The sequence below is a fragment of the Amblyomma americanum genome, chromosome 7 (genome assembly GCF_052857255.1).
Source record: "Amblyomma americanum isolate KBUSLIRL-KWMA chromosome 7, ASM5285725v1, whole genome shotgun sequence".
Taxonomy (NCBI): Eukaryota; Metazoa; Arthropoda; class Arachnida; order Ixodida; family Ixodidae; genus Amblyomma; species Amblyomma americanum.
Window position 1 is genome coordinate 59,858,378 of NC_135503.1, and position 6,962 is coordinate 59,865,339.

Sequence of the window (6,962 nt, forward strand, 5' to 3'; positions counted from 1 at the left end):
TATGTACTGCTGCCAGCCGCCGAGAACGCGATCGCCTGCGGAAGCTACAGACAAAACCTTTACCACGGAAGGGGACAGCCAGCACGATCGCTTGAGGAAGCGTTAGGCGAGACCTTCGGCCGCACAGGTCAGCAGTCATGCCTACCTGCATTGATGACATCTAGGTGAAGCAAGGATTGCACTGCTACTTTTTATGTTATTTTCTGCATCTTGCTCTCCAAGATAGTTTTGACACTGAAAAAACTGCCCACCTCCCTTGGCTTTAAACAAACTGAGCACCCACGCGCCCAGGCTAAAGCAGCACGCAGTTTGGGGTGCGTTCGTTATAGAACGGCGTCTAGCTCCATGGTAGCCAGGTGTTTCCTAAAAAGAAGTGTTTTCATTTACATGCATTTCTTAGCAACCAATTCCTTTGCCGTTATTTATAAACAACTTCGGAATCGAACGCCAGCTGTAAGTGCCATACCAACTTATTAATATTTAGTTTGTAGTACTCTCCAAAATGTGCACTGCCATGTTGTATATTTACACGGTTAAGTGCTAGCTGCCTTCCTGCCCAGTCTTCTCTAAGGGGGACTAGTTTCTTTTTGGTCGGTTTATTCCAAGGGCCGATGCATTCGCAGTTGTTCTTCCTACGCATTTTCTTTCTGTCTTCTTTGTGCACGTGCGAGCGACTGATGCATTTTATTGTATTGAAATGTGTGTTTTATCTCCGATTCTTCGCCGTTGCAGTCACCGCGATGCGTACACGACGAGAGAAAGGAGCACACACTCATGATATATGTCCCCGAAGTGCGGCGCCTGACTGGATGGAGGGCGGGGTAGGCGAAATTGGCAGGCGATATTGGAGACGCCATTATTCTTTCTTCATAAAGGGAGAATGCTTAGATCCGAGGGCGGAATTGGAGCAGTACAGTGAAAATTGTTGGTGAGTGCGATTGAGGTGTCCACCGAGACATGAAGCATTTGCTGCACGATCCCTTTCCGATCGCGGCGGCTGTGTTTCAAAGGAGGCGAAACGCGAAGGCACCCGTGTGCTGTGCGATGGCAGCGCAGGTTAAAGATCCTCAGGTGGTCGGAATTATTCCGGAGCCCTCCACTACGGCACCTCTTTCTTCCTTTCTTCTTTCACTCCCTCCTCTACCCCTTCCCTTACGGCGCGCTTCAGGTGTCGGCCGATATGTGAGACAGATAGTGCGCCATTTCCTTTCCCTAAAAAAACAATTTTCATTTCCATTTTAAGAACGCTTTCCTCAGTTAAAGCTGAATATCTGTTCAGCAGGGATATCCTGAATTCCTCTATTTTCCCTCCTACCACTACCTCGTTAATGGACTTCCTCTTCAATAGCTTTTTCCGTTCCCTCTTCAAGTCTAAGCTAATTCGAGACCTTACCATTCTGCGGTCGCTACAACGCACCTTTGCGAGGAACTCCACATCCTGAACGATACCAGGGTGAGCACATATTATGAAGTAAATTTCATTTTTAACCTCACCATTAGGGCTCTTCCAGGTCCACTTCCTGTTCTCACAATTTGTGGAGGAAGGTATCCATGATGCGTAAATTATTTCTATCTGTGAACTCTACTAGTAGCTTTCCCCTGTTATTCCTAGAGCCTATGCCATAGTCGCCTACCGCCTGCTTCTTGCCCACTTTCGCATTGAAGTCGCCCATCAGTACAGTGTACTGTGTTTTTACTTTGCTGATTGCAGATTCCACGTCTTCATAGAAGCTTTCAAGAGTCTGTTCATCATGACTAGATGTAGGTGCGTAGGCCTGCACCACTTTCAGCTTGTACCTTTTATTAAGCCTAATTACGATAGCTGACACCCTTTCGTTAATACTATAGAAGTCGTCTACGTTTGCAGCTATCTCCTGATTAATGAGGAATAACACCTAATTCTCGTCAATGCGCTAATCCATGAAAGCACAGTAAGTGCCCGTCCTTTACTAGTGTATACGCCTCACCTGTCCTCGTAACTTCACTAAGCCCTAAGATATCCCATTTAATGCCCGCTAGTTCCTCGAACAGTACTGCTAGGCTAGCCTCACTAGATAAAGTTCTAGCGTTAAACGTTGTCAGGTTCAGATTCCAACTAACCCTCGGCCCTCAGTCTCCAGCGACTGCGTAGAAACTGACCATGGCGGCGGTCAGACCTGTGACGCAGCGGAGGGTGCTAAGAATTTCTCGCTACGGACAGAAAATGATTAATCTAACAAAAAAATCAGAACGTTTGGCTATTTGTGCAAATGTTCTAATATTTTAAGCGTTATCAATGCTGAAAAGTACCGCGACGATCAAGTTAAACGCGCATTGAGCAACGGTTACTTCTAACGAACGTTTGTCGCATCACATAGTAAAACAGCAGGAAAGTTTCTTTCCTAAGCTTTTATTATTGTGCTTTTGTGACCTCCCCCTTGCCGGCCCATCCTGTTTCGTGACCGCAGAGAAAGACTTGGACTAAGCGTCCTCCGCCAGGCGTAGGGCGATCTTTTGTACATCCGTATTTGGGCTGCGGATGTAGGACTCCTAGGAAACTTGATCAATGGGATCAGTCTGTTTAGCTCCCGTGGATTCGGGGCATTCTCAGATTATATGATTTTGACTCAAAGGTAAGTAGCACAGCTTGCAAGCCTCCGGATCGCCTGTAAGCTCATTATGCAGAGTAACATAAGAGAAGAAGCGATTGGCCTGACTTTTTCGCCAGGCTCTGCATTCTGAGCGTGTTAGGGACCTATCTGATGGTGGATAGATTCTTCGGCCTAGTCTGGGAGTCTCAGAGAGGTCCTTGAAGGTGATGACGTGGTCTTTGTCTCCAGGTAGCAGGGTCTCTATAACCGCTCGAGTGTAAACATCTCGAGCGAGGCGACGGGCAGCCTCATCGCCTTGTAGACCCTCATGAGCTGGAACCCAGATGACTGAAACCTCGCGGTTTAGCGGGTCCTTCCTCAGTAGACGGGCCACCTGCCTGGAAAATAGGCCTTTGCGGAAGTTCCTAACAGCTGATTTATTGTCTGAGAGAATAGTTTTGGCTCTAATACATGTACATGCAATCGCTATCGCAGCCTCTTAAGCTATTAAATCGTTACGCGTATTAACGGATCCAATTACCATCTGGGAGTGGTTGCAATCTATCACTCCCATTACTGCGGCCCCTTCCTGCGGCCCCTTCCTGCCCACAGGAAGCATCGCAATAGGCAGATTCCTCAGGTAGGTCTTTCATTAGTTTACTTTGAATAAATTTTGCTCTATGCCGCCTTCGTTCATTAGAGGTGGTTGTCCGGACCCAGTAGAATATCTGTTACGGGTCCAATTGGACTTATTTTTGGAAATGTGGCAGAAAGTTTGAAGTTTGCTTCACTTCCGCCACCGGTTGGCCCGGTATTGCACTACCTCCGGGTTCGGACTTGTCTTTAGCGCGTCTTTACTATCCTGTCTTTCTATCCCATCTTTTAACTTTCCTACTATCGGCACGTGGTAGCGATTGTGGCTCGGCTTGAGCCAGTGAGCAGACCTGTGCACTTTCCTTTTCTTTCTTCGTGGCAACAACAGACAGACAGACAGACATAGTACATTGTCATGGATCGAGTGCATAGTCTCATGAATCGGTGCAATTTTGAATAGTTTCCACGTGTCAAGCTCCAGGGGTTCAGTGACATAGGGTGGCTTTCCTGGCGGAAGCTGTAGTTCCTGTAGTATTTTTTGGCCCGCTACAATGATGTTGAGCCTCCAGATCTGCGCCCCCTGACCGCTTTGGCAATATCTTCCCAGGTATATGTATTCCTATAGCTAGGAACTTCCTGTCGAGAAGTTGGGGGAGGGGGATGCCTGCAGCCCTTCTGAAGGATGTTCTGATCATTATCTCAAACTTCTCCGCTTCGCCAGGATTGAGATTGAGAGAGTGGCACAAGCTATCCTGCTGATTATGAAGGCACGAACCAGCCTTATTAGGCAGAGTTCTCTTAGTCTTTTGTTCCTGAGGGAGATTCACCTGAATATCGCCGTTACCTGGTCGATATACGTCTGAAGCTTTTTAATGGTGATGGTGTTTTTCTTATTCTGCTGTAGGAAATACCCCAGGATCCTGATGGGGCTGACTCTTGGTACCTTACTCCCTCCCACGTATATTTCCACTGGTGTATGTAGGTGTGGTAGGCGGGATTCTCGGGTTAGTTATGTTTTGCTGCACATTGATAACAGTTCAGATTACTGAGGGGAGCAAGATAGCCCTCTAGCTAGGGCGTAGTTCTCAACTATAGACGCCACTTCTTGCAGTCTATGCGAAATATTGGCGCTGGAGACTTCGGTCGAAATTGAGATGTCAACTGCATAAATGCCATGTTTGATGCCTTCTATCCTAATCAGCCGGGACGAGAAATTTTTCACTGAAAAATTGAAAAGTATCGGGGAAAGGTCAGATCCCTGGGGGGACTCAGATCCGAGACCATCAGTACCGGCCGGGGGCAGAGGGACGCCCCAGGGTTCTTGTCTTTCAATCTTTGCTCTTGCATCTCTTTTTAAATCTCCTACTCTCTGCACGTGGCAGCGATTGTGGCTCCAGTGGACAGGCCCGTGCACTTTGAAAATGAAAATTGGTTTTTTGGGGAAATCAAATGGCGCAGTATCTGTCTCGCATCTCGGCGGTCACCTGAATCGCACCGTAAGGGGAGGGATAAAGGAGGGAGTGACAGAAGGAAGAAAGAAAGAGGTGCCGTAGTGGAGAGCTCCGGAATAATTTCGACCACCTGGGGATCTTTAACGTGCACTGACATCGCACAGCACACGGACGCCTTTTTGCGTTTCGCCTCCATCGAAAGGCAGCCGCCGCGGTCGGGTTCGAACCCGGGAACTGCGGATCAGTAGCCGGGCGCGCTAACCACTCAGCCACCGCGGCGGGTCCCGTGCACCTTCATTTTCATTTTTCCTTCAGTTGCAACAAGAGCAACAATAAGGCTGCCCTGCAGCCTTCTTTTTTTAACAGAGTGGGAGAGAGTACACGTTTATTCGTCAACAAAAATAATATTATTAATTATTATTATTTTTGTTCACGAACAAAAATGCGTGAGAGTCTGTGGTGGGGTAGCCTCGTTTTATGGCCTTGAGCCATGGAGTTCGGTGACCTGTATGGCTCTGTCCACGACATGGTGTTCGACGTGCTGCTGGGGGCTAAGCAACGCGGCCTCCCATTGCTCGGGATTCGATAGCGGCAATTCCATCGGCGGAATGTCCAAATGGTACTGATGCGGGACATGGGCAAGGGTGACCACACAGCTTGCAGAAGGGGGTATATTTGGTTTTTTATAATATGGACTTTAAAGAGGGGTTCGGGAAGGTGGTGGTTTAGAGTTGGCGCTATTCAGTTACGCACTGTTGGCAGCGTGCCAACTCCGGCTGCAGTAGCTCGCTCGGCGAACATAGAACAGCACCAAGAAGCCGTGTGCTGTTGACGGGAGAGCAGTCTGCGATGGCTCGCTCGAGGCGCTCCTGCTCGTAGAGCTTAGCCAGGGCGTATTTTAAGAGACAGCGAGCACTCGAGAATCGAAAATGAGCGTATTAGTTTAAACCAGAACGCTATAAAGCATCGCTTAGATTAAAATATCATGAATGACAGTCTCATAGGTTATGCCCTACCTCATCAATGCATTGCTCTCGTACAGATAATGCCCAATGTTTCTCCCAGGAGACTCCAACGATGAAACAAACAGCGCTTTATATGTTGAGTGATCTTGAACAACTATTGACAGTGCAAGTTGCCATCCTACTGGCAACCGTTACCACACCAAGAGAAACGGGCGATGCATATAAGAACTCACCATGGCAAACACAGGGCCGTCATCGCTGCATTAAAGTAAATACAACCATCAAAACTTAACATGTCTGAGAAGTATTATTTTCTCTCATAGCACAGCTAACGCCTAAATATTTGCGTTACACACTCGTAACCTATTTATCAGCTTTTATTTATAGGAACTACTGCAGCCTTTTTTTTTGTCTTAGAAACTTGTTTTGTGGAATCAACACTGAAGCGTGCAGCAGCGTTGTAAATAAGACGGCACTAAAAGCAATTACTTCAATAAGCGTGCTTCGAGTTCACATCATGGGAATGCTGATTGCTCGAGAGTTTAGTGCAACGATGCATTATGGCGCGCATGTTCCTGTGCTCACAACCGAGCGCAAGTTTACCTGCGCCACGCAATAAAGACGGTAAAGAAAGCCACATAAAACAGGACACGTTTATGATCCCCAGCGTCGGCTTTGTTATTGCCGCGCTTGCATCATATTCAATTGGAACAGCGACTCTAAATGAACGCGTGCGATCGTAAAACGCTGCTTGCGCGATTCCCGGCGCACCACAATTCTTAACGGCTAAATCGGTGCAGCAAGCAAGAAAACGAACAAACGAGCTCATTCGCAGCGGGCACATGCAGCTTCCGCTGCGCTTTGAGTCTATAAGGAGAACAGGATCAACAGCAAAAACAAATAAAACGGAGTAGAACATACGGTAGAACATAGTTCCACACGCACAGAGGCAAGAGCATGTGCGGCCCGCGCGCGATCGTAAGGCGCATCAGCTCGGAACTTCGTCCAGTGCACTTGGAGAATGTGGCCCTAGAGACACGTCGGCGTATAGTGCGGAAGCGAAGGTGCCGCTGTTTCTTCCACCGAATCAGTCCCATGCAAGAGCGACTATATTCTGAAACAGCCCAAGAACAGACTCGAGGGTTCCTCCAAGCTCCACCTGTTTGTCTCGCTGGCGCGTGAAGCAGAGTTTTTGCTTTTTCTCTCTCTGGTTCAGGCCGTGAAGACGTTCGCCACACTCTTGCGATAGTAGCCAACGCCTGTTGCTGTCATCTCTACGCGATCGACTGGAGGCCGTCTTCTTCCACACCCGTTTCGCTGCGCGGCCCTTGGCTCTCCCTGCAAGCACTCGCTTAGGCCCGCTTCCCAAGTGTTCATCTCCG

General features: G+C 48.2%; 1 pseudogene; it reads left to right on the forward strand.

The window, feature by feature from the left end:
* The first annotated feature begins 3,272 nt into the window (after positions 1–3,272).
* On the forward strand, positions 3,273–3,415 carry LOC144099679 (U2 spliceosomal RNA; annotated as a pseudogene).
* Positions 3,416–6,962: the final 3,547 nt, after the last annotated feature.